Source organism: Lycorma delicatula, chromosome 2 (assembly GCF_047948215.1).
Source record: "Lycorma delicatula isolate Av1 chromosome 2, ASM4794821v1, whole genome shotgun sequence".
Classification (NCBI taxonomy): domain Eukaryota; kingdom Metazoa; phylum Arthropoda; class Insecta; order Hemiptera; family Fulgoridae; genus Lycorma; species Lycorma delicatula.
In genome coordinates this window covers 118072107-118088871 of record NC_134456.1, presented here as the reverse complement: position 1 = coordinate 118088871, position 16765 = coordinate 118072107, and the positions used below count along the sequence as shown (strand labels likewise).

The 16765-nt window shown below is 30.0% G+C and overlaps 1 long non-coding RNA gene across 1 annotated transcript; it reads right to left on the bottom strand.

Moving 5' to 3' along the window:
• Positions 1–7117: 7117 nt before the first annotated feature.
• Positions 7118–12539, bottom strand: LOC142319174 (uncharacterized). Its single transcript, XR_012755122.1, has 3 exons — positions 12385–12539; positions 7933–8102; positions 7118–7556 (listed from the first exon to the last, which is right to left on the bottom strand). It is a non-coding gene; the product is annotated as an uncharacterized LOC142319174 (long non-coding RNA).
• Positions 12540–16765: the final 4226 nt, after the last annotated feature.

Sequence of the window (16765 nt, the reverse complement as noted above, 5' to 3'; positions counted from 1 at the left end):
AATACATGTTTTTTGTAGAATTTTCAGTATTTTTTATCTTGGAAGTTTTACTTTGTATTAAGGCAGTAACCTAAAAGGTATTCTACTACTCCGAGTGCTTATACCTACTTTAATGTAGGAATCTGAAAATATCTTTAAAATTTTTCAACTGAACTAAGATGAATAGAAAAACCATTACAACGATTTTGTAATTCTACAAAATTTAGAATTAATGTAATTTATATCATTTTTTAGTAGATCAATCCGTATTTTAACTTCAGTATGTAATTGTTAAAATCATGATACCTCATTTTGAACTTTCAGTATTTGAAACTAACGGTATTTCTTTTGTCGCCTTTATGATTCATTACTAGATAATATTTGTTAACTTACTAAGACTATAAACTAGTTCTCGAAAGAAAAATGTTTGGAGCGACAACATAAGTATAAATATTGGAGCGCCTCTATAAATATTTCCTGAAATCGTGTTACTGACGATTTTGTGCTATCAGTTATAAATAATTGCAGTTATATGCGACAGAAAAATTACATGTTACTATACATGTATACTATAAAATTACGTTAAAATACATGACATTGATACAATACCTTAAAATTAAAAATTAAAAACAAAAAACTAGTGGCTTTCTTGTTAATGAAATTTAACCTTTCAGTGGATCTTTTGGTGTTAAAATATCAGAAACTTCTTCCAATAATTAACCCTGAATATTCCTTAACATAAAAAAATTTCATTATTTGCAAGCGCTTTTTTTTATTTTTAAATCATTTAAAAATTTTTTTTTTTAATTAATTGAATTACCTGTGCAAAGAGGCTTATCTATATGTGAACTTTGCATCATACTAGTTTTCCCAAAAAGTTGAAACCAACCGTAATATTTAAAAACACGAGAAAGTAATATCTACCTCTTCAACTATCCTGTAATCACATTATCGTTTACTAGACTTACATGAACCTAATTTTCATTTTTAAATATTTTTATCTCTTTTCAGAACGATATTTTAAAAAAACACCTTGAAAATTAAACCTTCCTGTATTTTTTTAAATTTAAACTTAGCAAACTAAGATTAATTTCTAAATTGAAGTCTTTGGGATGACAAAAATAATTCTAGGAAACGTTGGAGTTAACGTTTCCTTTGGCAGCATATTTTATTGCTTTTATTTAATTTATTAATATACAACTGCAATAGCCAAAACATTGTTTCGAAATAAACAAGATTTATTCTTAAATAAACAATGTCCATTATTAAAAATTCTCATTATCACAGTTTGTATTAATGAGTGATGTTAATTTATAGTACAAATGAATAACTCTTTATCTAAAGAGATGCGATGGTTAAACTAATAGCAACAATAACTTGCTTTCAAAAAATAAAACTAGTTTGTTTTAAGTAATATACAACCGTACTTTGAACTTGTAGGATAGAAGCAGTATAATGATTAATTGTAGTAATGTGTGAAAAGTAAGAAAATATATCACAAAACAATTCCAGTGGGGGCTATACCTGTGTTTCAAAGTTTAAACGAAATCTTTACGGTGTCATAAACGTAAATTATTACCCAACATCTGAAATACCAATTATTTATTCCTTTTAAGCACTGCATTAAAAGCATTCTCTCAGATATCAGAACTCACGCATATATATTTTTATGTTGATGTTGAGTAGTAGGATATCTTTTTCCTTTAATTTTTTCTATTTTTCCTCTATGAAACAGACAAATAATAAATCTGGGATAATAAAACAAAGGATAGGCTAGAATTTTTCTGCATTATTATATGTTTGGTTTTTTTGACTGGATCTAGAAATCCTGATTAACCGTTTTTAAAAGTTAATTACAAGAAATATTGCTGTTGGAAAATTAAATGAATTTGGATAACAGAGTACATGTTTGAGATGATATTAATCAACGGTATGGAATTTTAGCACGGTACAGAAAGAAAATTCCTCTTATAGTTGGTTAGTCGTGTCAATTTTAGATGTTAGACAACTAATAAGCGTTACTTTTAATAGATGCAGTAGTAAAAAGAACATTTTACCACAAACAATATTAAATATATTTTTATTTGCACTTTATTTCGAAATTGTATCGAAATAAATTTGTATCGAAATTGAACGTAACATCTGATGTTCTACGATACTTATTACTGCAATATGAGTGTGTGCAAAGTTGTTTTTATGGTATTAATTTAACGAATTATTTCGAATATTTACTACTTACGATAAAAATTAATATAAAATTATTTGCCTATTTTTGTACTTACTAGTTATGCTCCAAAATAAAATGTTGTACGTAATCTCGTATTTGTATTCTTTGTTCAATTTATGATGATAACAATAATAAGAATGATGTACTTTTACTTTGTCATTTTTTCCCCTTTTCACTTACTTTCAATTAAAAACTGATGTTACCTCAATAAATAATAAAATATTTATAACGAAGATATAGTTTATCAAACTCATAAAATGCGTTACTATGACTAACATTTAACATCTCCAACATTGTGAATAACAATTAGTAATATAAATCAATACTGTGCAATCGTGCTTAATTAATAACATCAAGAGTAAATTTTTTGAAGTAATACAAAGTTAATAGATGTAAGTCATCAACAGGAAATATGATTTATTTTAAATACTTGCAAAGAAGATATTGGCAGCTGTATTAAATGTACATAATTACGATATTCCATGTTCCCCTATACATATTTTATATCTCTGACTAAATGTTACTTCAGTTTTTTTTTTTTTTTGTCTTCAGTCATTTGACTGGTTTGATGCAGCTCTCCCAGATTCCCTATCTAGTGCTAGTCGTTTCATTTCAGTATACCCTCTACATCCTACATCCCCAACAATTTGTTTTACATACTCCAAACGTGGCCTGCCTACACAATTTTTCCCTTCTACCTGTCCTTCCAATATTAAAGCGACTATTCCAGGATGCCTTAGTATGTGGCCTATAAGTCTGCCTCTTCTTTTAACTATATTTTTCCAAATGCTTCTTTCTTCATCTATTTGCCGCAATACCTCTTCATTTGTTACTTCATCCACCCATCTGATTTTTAACATTCTCCTATAGCACCACATTTCAAAAGCTTCTAATCTTTTCTTCTCATATACTCCGATCGTCCAAGTTTCACTTCCATATAAAGCGACACTCCAAACATACACTTTCAAAAATCTTTTCCTGACATTTAAATTAATTTTTGATGTAAACAAATTATATTTCTTACTGAAGGCTCGTTTAGCTTGTGCTATTCGGCATTTTATATCGCTCCTGCTTCGTCCATCTTTAGTAATTTTACTTCCCAAATAACAAAATTCTTCTACCTCCATAATCTTTTCTCCTCCTATTTTCACATTCAGCGGTCCATCTTTGTTATTTCTACTACATTTCATTACTTTTGTTTTGTTCTTGTTTATTTTCATGCGATAGTTCTTGCGTAGGACTTCATCTATGCCGTTCATTGTTTCTTCTAAATCCTTTTTACTCTCGGCTAGAATTACTATATCATCAGCAAATCGTAGCATCTTTATCTTTTCACCTTGTACTGTTACTCCGAATCTAAATTGTTCTTTAACATCATTAACTGCTAGTTCCATGTAAAGATTAAAAAGTAACGGAGATAGGGAACACCCTTGTCGGACTCCCTTTCTTATTACGGCTTCTTTCTTATGTTCTTCAATTGTTATTGTTGCTGTTTGGTTCCTGTACATGTTAGCAATTGTTCTTCTATCTCTGTATTTGAACCCTAATTTTTTTAAAATGCTGAACATTTTATTCCAGTCTACGTTATCGAAAGCCTTTTCTAGGTCTATAAACGCCAAGTATGTTGGTTTGTTTTTCTTTAATCTTCCTTCTACTATTAATCTGAGGCCTAAAATTGCTTCCCTTGTCCCTATACTTTTCCTGAAACCAAATTGGTCTTCTCCTAACACTTCTTCCACTCTCCTCTCAATTCTTCTGTATAGAATTCTAGTTAAGATTTTTGATGCATGACTAGCTAAACTAATTGTTCTGTATTCTTCACATTTATCTGCCCCTGCTTTCTTTGGTATCATAACTATAACACTTTTTTTGAAGTCTGATGGAAATTCCCCATTTTCATAAATATTACACACCAGTTTGTATAATGTATCAATCGCTTCCTCACCTGCACTGCGCAGTAATTCTACAGGTATTCCGTCTATTCCAGGAGCCTTTTTGCCATTTAAATCTTTTAATGCTCTCTTAAATTCAGATCTCAGTATTGTTTCTCCCATTTCATCCTCCTCAACTTCCTCTTCTTCCTCTATAACACCATTTTCTAATTCATTTCCTCCGTATAACTCTTCAATATATTCCACCCATCTATCGACTTTACTTTCGTATTATATATTGGTGTACCATCTTTGTTTAACACATTATTAGATTTTAATTTATGTACCCCAAAATTTTCCTTAACTCTCCTGTATGCTCCGTCTATTTTACCAATGTTCATTTCTCTTTCCACTTCTGAACACTTATCTTTAATCCACTCTTCTTTCACCAGTTTGCACTTCCTGTTTATAGCATTTCTTAATTTCCGATAGTTCCTTTTACTTTCTTCATCACTAGCATTCTTATATTTTCTACGTTCATCCATCAGCTGCAATATATCGTCTGAAACCCAAGGTTTTCTACCGGTTCTCTTTATTCCGCCTAAGTTTGCTTCTGCTGATTTAAGAATTTCCTTTTTAACATTCTCCCATTCTTCTTCTACATTTTCTACCTTATCTTTTTTACTCAGACCTCTTACGATGTCCTCAAAAATCCTCTTTACCTCCTCTTCCTCAAGCTTCTCTAATTTCCACCGATTCATCTGACACCTTTTCTTCAGTTTTTAAACCCCAATCTACATTTCATTATCACCAAATTATGGACGCTATCAATGTCTGCTCCAGGGTAAGTTTTTCAGTCAACGAGTTGATTTCTAAATCTTTGCTTAACCATGATATAATCTATCTGATACCTTGCAGTGTCGCCTGGCTTTTTCCAAGTGTATATTCTTCTATTATGATTTTTAAATTGGGTGTTGGCAATTACTAAATTATACTTCGTGCAAAATTCTATAAGTCGGTCCCCTCTTTCATTCCTTTTGCCCAGCCCGTATTCACCCACTATATTTCCTTCCTTGCCTTTTCCAATGCTTGCATTCCAATCTCCAACTATTATTAAATTTTCATCTCCTTTTACGTGTTTAATTGCTTCATCAATCTCTTCGTATACAAACTCTACCTCATGATCATCATGGGCGCTTGTAGGCATATAGACGTTAACAATCGTTGTCGGTTTAGGTTTTGATTTTATCCTTATTACAATGATTCTATCGCTATGCGTTTTGAAATACTCCACTCTCCTCCCTATCTTCTTATTCATCACGAAACCTACTCCTGCCTGCCCATTATTTGACGCTGAGTTAATTACTCTAAAATCACCTGACCAAAAGTCGCCTTCCTCTTCCCACCGAACCTCACTAATTCCTACTATATCCACATTTGTCCTACCCATTTCCCTTTTTAAATTTTCTAGCCTACCAACCTTTTTCAAGCTTCTAACATTCCACGCTCCGACTCGTAGAATGTTATTTTTTAATTTTCTGGTGACCCCTTCCTTAGTAGTCCCCACCCGGAGATCCGAACGGGGGACTATTTTACCCCCGGAATATTTAACCAAGGAAGGCGCCTCCATTATTGCTATGTGAAAATGCAGAGAGCCACATTTTCTTGGAAAAAAAGCAGCTGTAGTTTTCCATTGCTTTCAGCTGCGCAGTACTCAGAGGACTGAGTGATGTTGATACGGCCGTTTAAGTCGTCCTGACTCACGCCCCTAACAACTACTGAAAGAGCTGCTGCCCTCTTTCAGGAATCATTCCTTAGTCTGGCTCTCAACAGATACCTCTCCGATATGGTTACACCTTCGGTCCAGCTACTCTGTATCCCTGAGCACTCAAGCCCCCTCACCAACGGCAAGGTCTCATGATTCATAGAGGAGGGGTACTTCAGTAACTATTGAAAACGCTGTTCAGTTCATAAAATACAGCAATAGATATCGACTTTTAAAAATCTTTCTTAAAGTTTAATTTGGCTAAAATCTGACCCCTTCTTTAAACTCCAACATCAGAAACACCTTATCAATTTACTATTATCTGTATATTGAAATTTTAAACTTACACCGCTCTTACATATTAACATTTACAGATAGTTGGAATGGAAATTACTATGATCACTTTCTTTATGATTATCGGTTTCTATTTAAACATACCTAATAAAATTCTTTGATGTCAGTTGAATATAACGTGCAAGTGGTACTTTCATAGTGTATGAAAAGTTGTTCCTAGTAAAAAACGTAAGTTGTATACTACACTAGGAATATATTAAAATTTTCAATAACCACACGATTTATAGCTTTTAAGTTGTGCCTCTTCACAAATCATTTTCAGTTTATGGTATTTTAATTTAGTAGGTGGATCGAAATGGATTAATAGTCAAAATGCTAAGCTGAGGACATATTTTACAATAAAAATCTATAATCATTAAATTTAAAACCGTAGAAGCATGCGCACGCGGTGAATGTTTGTGGAACAAAAATGTGAACGCGGTGAATGTATAAGGAACAATAAAAATAATTATTGACAACCAAATTAACATTTTTCATTTTTTTTTTTTACTACCGAGAACTAAAGCTAACTTAATCTGCTACGCTTATACGAGGTAAAGATAACCAGTTGCAAAGATGCGTTTGACGTGCTGGCCTCCGTTACGCGAATAGAAGCGTCAAAAAAATGTTTATTAATAAACATTTTTTTGTATGAATATACAGAAGGTACATTTAATAACAACGATTTATTTACTGTTAAAACAATGCATATTATAGGAAAATGTCTAGCAGGAAAATGAGGAATGAGATCCTGGACCTGGAAATGATTGCAATAAAGTCAAAAAGACATAAAAAATATTACATACATAGACTAAAAATTGTACTTATAATAAATGCATTTAATAAAGAAAAAACAAAAAAAAACATTAAAAAGAGACAACAGAATGTCCTACAATGAATAATCTCAGCCAAAATAGTGGCTTACACAATAAATAAAAGTGATGATAATTTAAATTATTTTATTACTAAACATAGAAGAAATAAAAATTTACACTTATATTTGTTGACATATAAATCACAATGGAAAGTAGACCTAAAGACATTAGTTTATAACTTAGCTACATTTTCTGTTATTTATCCTTTGACACCGAGTACTATTCAGCAAACGCCGTTTACACCTGCTACATAGCCCTCAGGGCAAACCACCTGTCATCAGTCGTATTCCACTCCGACAAAAACTGATGGTGTCGTAGAGAAGTATGATTCTTTATCGTCTATTTCGAAATTTATTGAAGATACTTCTCTTCATCATCAGTCGTGTCCCGTTCCACTCCGACAAAAACTGATGGTGTCGTAGAGAAGTATGATTCTTCATCGTCTATTTCGAAATTTACTGAAGATAACTTCTTTTCTTCATCATCCATGTTTTTTTTATCTTCTTCTGCAAAGACATGCATCAGAAAGGCCGAAAACATAAAGAAAAGCCAAAAAAAATAAATACAAATAAATAAAATACAAATAAATTAAATACATAAAGTATTTAAAAAAAAAAAAAAAAAAACATAAAAAATGCCAAAATAAAAGAGAAAAACAGGGTGTCCTATAACGAATAATCTCAGCCAAAATAGTGGCTTACACATTAAATAAAAGTGACGATAATTTAAATTATTTCATTACTACACATAGAATAAATAAAAATTTACACTTAAATTTGACAAATAAATCATAATGGAAATTAGATCTAAAAACATTGGTTTGTGACCTTATTAGAAAATTTAGCTACATTTTCTTTTATTTATCCTTAAAAATAAACCTACCTAATACTCTTTTTCGGCAACTGCCGCTTATGTCTGCAAAATAGCCCTTAGGACAAAACCCCTGCTCATAAGCCTCGTCCCGTTCCTCCAAGGAAAAAATTGCTGATGCAAAGACTTGCGTCAGAACGGCCGTAAACATAAAGAAAAGCAGAATGGACTGACGCATTTTCCTGTAGGCCAATAGTAAATATTATAACATTTGCTAAATGATAGGATATTTAATGATAGTGATTTTAAACAATAATATTAAATAAAGTATATTTATATTATAAATTATGTTTCAATAAATTTTAGAATTACCTTTTTTTAAATACATGCAGTTTATATTTGTGTATCAGTTTACCGTGTGCTCACGGTAACCGTGAGCACACTGTACTAGACGTGCATATGAACTTTATATGCATCAACGCTTACGTTTTACTTGCTCTTTGGTAATTTTGTTTCTAACTAATTCCCTTACTCACCAGTTCTTTTTGTATTAGTTTATGACAAAAAACGTCTCACATAATGAAAATTAAAGTTATTCTGTTTTTATTTAAAACCCATTCTTTTGTCCACTTTGATACTAAGAATTATATTAATATCAGTAATCTGAAAAGTACCAGTTCAACCACCCCACCCCTCCACGGACCACAAACAGTATGAATTCTTAGTTACCACAGTAGAATCCTTCTACTGTTTTTAAAAAAAATAAGTAAATGACATTTTAATGTAAATTGCAACAAAGATAAAAATGATAAGCTTCTTACAATGAGATATAAAAATTAATTCTTTTTTTTTTTAAATGAAATATATTGATTTATTAGTAATATTATTCCGTGATTGTAATAATATTTTTACAATAAATAATTATTCAATAAAAACAATAAAAAAAAAAAAAGTTACTATTGAAATAAAATTTTATGTAATTTTAAAAATGTGTAATGTTATTTAGTAGGCATTATTACATATGTGTATATCATATACACATATATAAGTGTATTACATACATTATTATATATGTGTATATTAGGACATATGTGTAATAGATTTGGCGAAACATCTGGTTGTTTAATATTATTTGAAAACTGTAATTTGGAATCGTATTATTTTTGGATTTTCTAGTTTAATTTAATTTTATTTAATTATTCTGTAGATTTTGTTTAATTTTATCTACATTAAAGTTGACTACAGAGTGATTGAAAAATCGATCCTCACAAGAACACTGAGGCATACATGCCGGAGCTTTCATAAATTGCAAAATATTATTATCTTTTAGTTTATTACTCCTGTGTTATTGTTGGACAATATTCTCTCTAAGTCGGAGTTGATCTTTGCTTCGTTTATTTGTTTTTTGTTGCCAATCACTAATCGCATTTTGATTTGTTATAATTATTGTGATCTTAACTTGGGTACACGTCCTCTAGTTGTCAAATTTGCTCTCTCTTTATATTCAACATCCTCTCTTAATATTTTTATTCTTTCATTGGTTTCAGCAATTTATTTGTCGTTATATTTATCATCTTTTGTTAATCTTTTTATTCATTCTTAGGTTTCAAAATTTTCTTCATCTTTATATTTAACGCCTCTTTTTTTATTCTTCTCTTGTTCTTAACAGTATCTTCCCCTTCATATTCATTTATTTCAGATATATTTATTCATGTTTTTTCTGAATGATTGTTTCTTTATCATTTTTGATTATTCACCAAATATTCCAATAATAAAAACTGAAGATTTTACACCGTAAGGTCAAAAAACGTTTAAAAACAGGACTGGAGTTTGAAATGAAACAGGTTTTACTGAAGTGCACCAAAATTTGTGTATATGTAATTTAATAGGCGTACAAGGAAGTCATGTGATATCCACATCAGATTTTTTTTTAAATATAAACAATACACATTCTAAATGATTAATTTTTATTAATTTTTCCTGAGTAAAATTTATAACTGTTCCATAACTAAATAGTAAAGGTACATTTATTATTGTTATTATTATTAAAAGGTTTATAATTAATGAGGATTACTCATAAGGTTTATGCATTCAAATTTTATCTGTTCTTTATAAAATTTGTTAAGAAGATTTGTCCCCAAAAAAGGTACTAAGTACAAAAATAGAATTGCTTTAGAAAATATTTTTAATTATATAAGGTTGCATGCACTGATTATCAATGCACAGATCATAAGTCAGCATGGTATTCATACTGCGGAAGCACCCACCAAATTTTACTGAGTACACGTTTTGGTGTTTAATAGTGTTCCTTCACCTATTCAATTGCAATGAATATGCAAATGTTTGTATTAATCATAAATATAATTGAAACGTAAACACCTAAGAGGAATGGTATCATGCTGTAACTTACACGAACGGAACAATTCTTCCTGTTTCTAATTAAACTATTTTTATTTTTATTTTTTTTTTACTTGTTTTGTAAGATTCTTTTATTTACTGATATTAAAAAGAAAGTAATTGATATAAATTAATTAAATTTTACAATCCTATTACTAAAAATTGAAAGCCAAGTTGTGGGAAATATTATATGTTCGCACTAATCATCTTGATAAATGCAAATAAGTTGTGATTTGCATAAAAAGTACACATAGAAAACAGCTAAATAATACAAGGGGTACTATATAAGGAATGTAAGTAAACTTAGAAAATAGCAGAAAGACTAGAAGAATATCATGCACAAGTGAGCATCAGTCTGTAAATAGTCAGCCTGATTAAAAGTAGTTGCAGAAAACTGACAAAACATGAAAAACAAATTTTTTGTATGATGTAAGCATTAATTTTTTTCTTCACGACTGAAAATAATGGAAAATTACAGCTATATTTTCAAGTATGTAATTATCATTATTCTTTTATTTAAAACAATTTTTTTGTTGTTCAACAAAATATAAGAACATTCTAAAAATTGGAGAATATTCTATGAATAAAAAGATGTGGGTGAGAAAATTTAAAACTAGGAATGACTTAGTTAAATGTAAATGTAGTGAGATAATAGTGAGAAGTCGTAGAAAGATGAACAAGATTTTTGGTTAAGGATACTAAAGACAAAATCCAAATGCGTATATGTAGAAATAAGAATAATAATAATCAAGTAAAACCAAGTAGGTGGTTACAAGAAAAGTAGTTAGACAACTACCTTAATTAGAAGAGATTAACAGTTTGAACCCAAAGCCAACGAAAATATTGTAAACTTTTAGTCCAATCTCTTAAGCAGAAGATGATAAAATTTTTAAAAATATGTATGACCTAATATGAAAAGGTATATGGAAAATATTACGTGCAAATTGTATATGACCCAATAAGATACGTAAAAGAAATTTAAAATGTGATAATGAAAGACCGGAAGGCTGGTGTAGGAGAAAAGAAAGTAATGGAAGAATGTTGGGTAAGTAACAGAAATGAAAGAGGTTTTCAGAATTTTGTATTAATATAAAACATCAGTACTGAACATTTTATTTAAGATCCAAAAAATAAGATGTACATGTTTGAGAACATGGATTTGGATAGATATCAGGGATGCTTGATTACGAAGACATTTTGAAACCAAATTGCTCTCCAACATATTCAAAAATTACTCCAACAAAAGCAAAAATTAATTCTTACTTATTAAATTAATTTAGACTGAGTTTAATTTCAAAAAAATTAAAAACAACGAGCAAGAAGATCAATCAAAGAAAGAACAAGTAAAAAGAGTTTTAATGTAAAGATGTATTGGAAGTTCGAAATATATTTCTAGGAAATTACAAGAAATTCTGGAAAATAATTGTACAGATTGCTTCATAGTTACAAAATATCGGCAGTGGGAAAAACAAAAACGAACATGCAAAGAGGATCTTGAAAACTAAGTGCGTGGTATTAAGAAATATCCATGACAAAAACTTTGTAATACTGGTAGGAGAAGAAAGAAATCTATACGAGTAAATATAACGGAGTATTTTTATGTATACTGTTGTGACCTTCGTATGTGTTTGTGTTCTAGGATGGGTGCGTGTTTGTATGTATATTATTTACTTATACTGCTACAATTAGATCGTTTAAAACATTTTCTGTTTAATATTATAAGAAACAAAATTTTTAAATTACATAATCTTGGAGAAACACAAATTGAGTTTTTCTACTGAAGTATTAAAACTGAATATTTTTAATTACTATTAAACTGTTGACATCATCCTAAAGCATATTAAAAAATATATATGTAAATATATATATTTATATATATTACTACGTTAATTAGTTATAAAAAATACGTTAATTAGCAAAAAAATTCATCCTTCATTGGCCATTAATACAGTTTGTTAATAACCTAATCGATATGATAAAGTAATATTAATTTATCAGTAGATTTTTATAATTTTTAAAGTAACATTTAAGAAACTTTTAATACTGCAGACACAAAAATACTAAAAATATTAAAGTTTAAAATACTTAAAAAATATAAATGTTCTTTGAAGAATAATAACGACTTACTTATTTATAAACTTGTTCCCTTGAAATCGAAATGTTGCTTGATGTTCTGTCAATAACAGAATGCGACACGGCTAATAAAATATAGCTTTTTAACTGGGCATCCTCAAGTAGAATAAACCAGTATTTTCCTTCTCCCACCACCCAGGTGCTTTAAACAGGAATTTAAAGTGCAAATTCTCTTCTTGCATTCTTATATAACACTGCTAATAATAATTAAGTTAACTTCTCACAATTACCTACCTAATTATGAATTATTAAAATGTAACAAATATTAATTTATGTAAATTGTATCATCTGTTTTTAACTTAAAATAAAAATTATTTAAATGAATATTTGAAAACAATCTAATTTTTAGTCAACATATTTGTGAAGTTTTTTTTGACGTAGCATCCACTTGTACAATATATATGTAATATAATTTTCATAAAATTAAACTTTGTTTTAGGAAATCAACAACCTAAATAAATAAAACTTCTTTTTGTGGATAATTCTCTTTACAGGCAGTTTTCTGGGAACCAATATATTTTATACATTTCTCTGTGTATGTTGGCCTTTTATATACTGACACACGTTAGGGTAGGATTGAACACAAACATTTTAGTAATGTTGTAAAACCAACTACCTCGTTCGAACAAACACAAGCAGCTCCTACTCCAAACTAAAAGAGACTAAATTGTAATCGGGGAGCAATAGAATTTGGTTTAATTTCCTTGAAATAATGCGATTGAGGTTACTACTAATTGATTACTATTATTATATTGAAAAAAATACTAACCTGTTGAGAGTCGTGAGATGTGCCGGCGTTACTCAGATTTGTATTACTCATAGACCGTGAATAGCCGCCCTAGGTTCTCAGAAATAATTTTGCAATGTAAACAATATTATTTTTCATCTCTTGCGAACGCTTTGTTTTATGTTGTTATGATAACGTTGTTTCAGAACGGGACCATTCTATATTACTTCATTTTTCTGTTTCATTAGCTCCAGTCGGTCCAAACGTAACGTAGAACCAACCATGGTCATTTCTATGTTGCTTTCTGTAGATCGAATATCGTTCTAAGTGTTTTCATAAATTTGATAGTTAATTAATGTTTTATTAGTTGGTTTTTATCGTATATTATGTATGCTACGTTATAATTATTAAGTTTATTTACGAGTTAAAATTAGACTCCAATATTATATCAACTCATTTCATTATATATTTGTTGTTGTGTTTCATCATCATTTTTAGTTTCTAATTAGGTTACTTTTTTGTTACCGGTTTTTTTTCACGGCTGAATTGACAATTTTTTGCTCAGTTCTATTTTTGCATATATACTGTAATTAAATTACTGTTTTTACCAACATGTAATGTTATTGTTTTTAACTTCATTATGGATAGTCAGCCAAGTTGTAGCGGATTAAAATGAAGTGGTTCAAAATAAAAAAGATACTCAATGATGATGAACATCATGCAATCCTTTACAGTGACGATGGAGGAAGCATATTTTCTTTATATTTATCTGAATATGACTGAAAACGTTTCAATGATTTCATCCGATATTTTATTTTGGTTCCAAACCAATCTTTTGAGACGGAAGAGAAACAGTTGAAGTAAATTTGGAAACGACAGAAGATGAGTGGCATTCAAAGGTGAAGAAAAATATAATTATCATGAATCTTACCCACAAAATAAAGAACCTTTGACAATAATTGAGATTTATAAAAGAATTTTTGTGGATTAAATATTAAAAAAGATTGTCATTGAAACCAACAAATAACTACCAATTTCGTGTTTCAAAATAGAAAAAAACGTTCTTATCGCTGCAGTTTGTGTACATAACTTCTAAAAAGAAGTGAAAATTTTTTACTATAAATATATATATATATGACTAGTAAAATATTCCAAAATGTCAGATTAATGAAATACAATAAATTACACTCACTATAATAATTGTTTAGTGTTTAAAATTATGAGCCGTAATCGATTTCAGATACTCCTGAAATTTGTTCATCTCGGCCAATAATGAAACAGTTAACGATCATAGATTATATAAAGTTAGAAATATTATTAACGAGATTCAAGAAAGATTCCATGAAGAATTCAAACGTGGCGAGTTTATTGCCGTAGACGAATCGATGATTTCATCTATGGGGAGATTATTCATCAAGAAATATATTCCTAACAAAATCAAACATCGACTGAAGGTGTTGAAGCTTCTCAAAGCTGTAGGTTACACTCTCAAGGCTTCTGTATATTCTGGAAAATCCGACTCCAATTCATCTTGACTGGCTAAAAGAGTTTTGCCCTACAACTTGCCGCTAAACAATTATCCACAATAAGCGTAATAGTGACTGACAACTTTTATACGTCTGTTATACTTGCGACTTCATTATTATACAAAAATACCCACTCACTGGGCACACTCAGGCAAAAAAGAAAACATTTGCCTTTTGAGGTAATACTGAAATAATACCACAAAAGCAGAAGTAACAGGGAAACAAAATAAAAGAGGTATTGTTATTGGAATACGGGTAGTTGAAAGAGAAGTTCTCTTTCTTAGCACTAAACATACATTAGAATAGATTACCACTAAAAGTAAAAAAAGGCTTGGGGAAGTAATAAATAAATCATCAGCAATATTTGATTACTCCAGTAAGCAAAGGATAGATCTTTCCGACCAGATAGCCAGTTACTTTTCGCCTTTGTGACGAAATATCAGGTGGTACCACAAATTTGTATTTGACCTAATATTGAACACATGAATATTATTAATAGTGAATGATCCGCACATTTATAGTCATTTTCACAGCAAAAAGAAATCATATTACAATATTCAGGAAACACCTAGTCTAGCAGATGCCCAACATCGGACAAATACGGAAACCCAGGTAAAGAAATAAATATTCCAACTGATCGGCAAGTCAAGAAATACATCTTGGAACCCACTTAAGAACAAAATAAATGAAAACTGAGAATTAGACAGCGTTCTGCACATTGTTATGCCGATACTGAGAAAGCTGAAGGACGGACCATGGGCCGAAATAATGTAAAATTTGTGTCAACATAGTGCAGCGAATGTAACAAGTCTACGTGGTGAACATACTTTACCAATTTATTACTAGTATTAAAAGCAAAGTATGGAAAACAAAAATTAAATTCTGAAATTGTTAAAAGTGTTTTTTTATTATCAAATGTATGTATCTAATAATTTTTTTTTAACGCCGGTTGAGTTCACTTAAAAAACGTTATAGATTAACATGAATAAAAATTACAGTTTATAACAAAAAACAAAGTTTCAGAAAGTACGGCCGGTGATACTCTTGGCACAGGAATCACAGATGCGTTATCTGGAGGCCGTGAGTAACGCAAGTGCACTCATGGTTTATTTTTTATTATTTCAGGTTAATATTTAATTTTAGCAATATATATACTTATACGAATGCATTTGAAATCATAACCAGTTTTTATTCTTTATTTCCTGACGGGAATGTTTATCACTATAGATTGCGATATCCGAAAGGTGATTTTCCTTACATATTGTGGCAGTCAAAGTGTTAAGTAGTAAGAATATGTAGAATACCACATCTAACGGTACCGATATAAAGTTTCAAAATCGATACCGACAGTAAAGGAGTTTAGGTTTACTTTGTTGTTTTTTAACTGCAGATGATCACTATCAGTTAGTCTCTAATGTGGACGAAAATGAATACTAAAAAAACAAGAGAAAAAATTTTAAAATGGAAATCCATTCCTAGATACATTTTTGAATATAGGAAGTTGTGAATGATTTCAACAATTTTTCTATTTACATTGCTTAGCTATATGGCTTTTCACCTGAGCAAGAGCACTTAAGATGCAATTTCGGTGCCAACCCCTTTCATGAAGTCGAATTGGCCTCGATTTGGAAAATTGTTAATATCGACGTCTTCTCAGAACCGTTCCACAACCAGCCTTTCAAGCAAATTGCCGATTACCGGCAAGAGACTGATGGGTCTATAACCGCTGACGTCACTCGGACCTTGATTTTCATTTAATTTTGACATTAACGACTACACAAACATAATTAGTCCAGACAAGCATCAGTATTGGTTTATCTTATTCTTTAAATTATTGATAAAAATTTTATCGTGTGTATATACAGAAGGTACATTTAATAACAAAGATTTTTTAACTGTTATAACAATGCATATTGTTGGAAAATGTCTAGCAGGAAAATGAGGAATGAGATCCTGGACCTGGAAATGGTTGCAATAAAGTCAAAAAAACATAAAAAATATTACATGAAAATAGACTAAAAATTATACTTATAATAAATGTATTTATAAGAGAGAAAAAGAGGATGTCCTATAATGAATAACCTCAGCCAAAATAGTGGCTTACACATTAAATAAAAGTAAC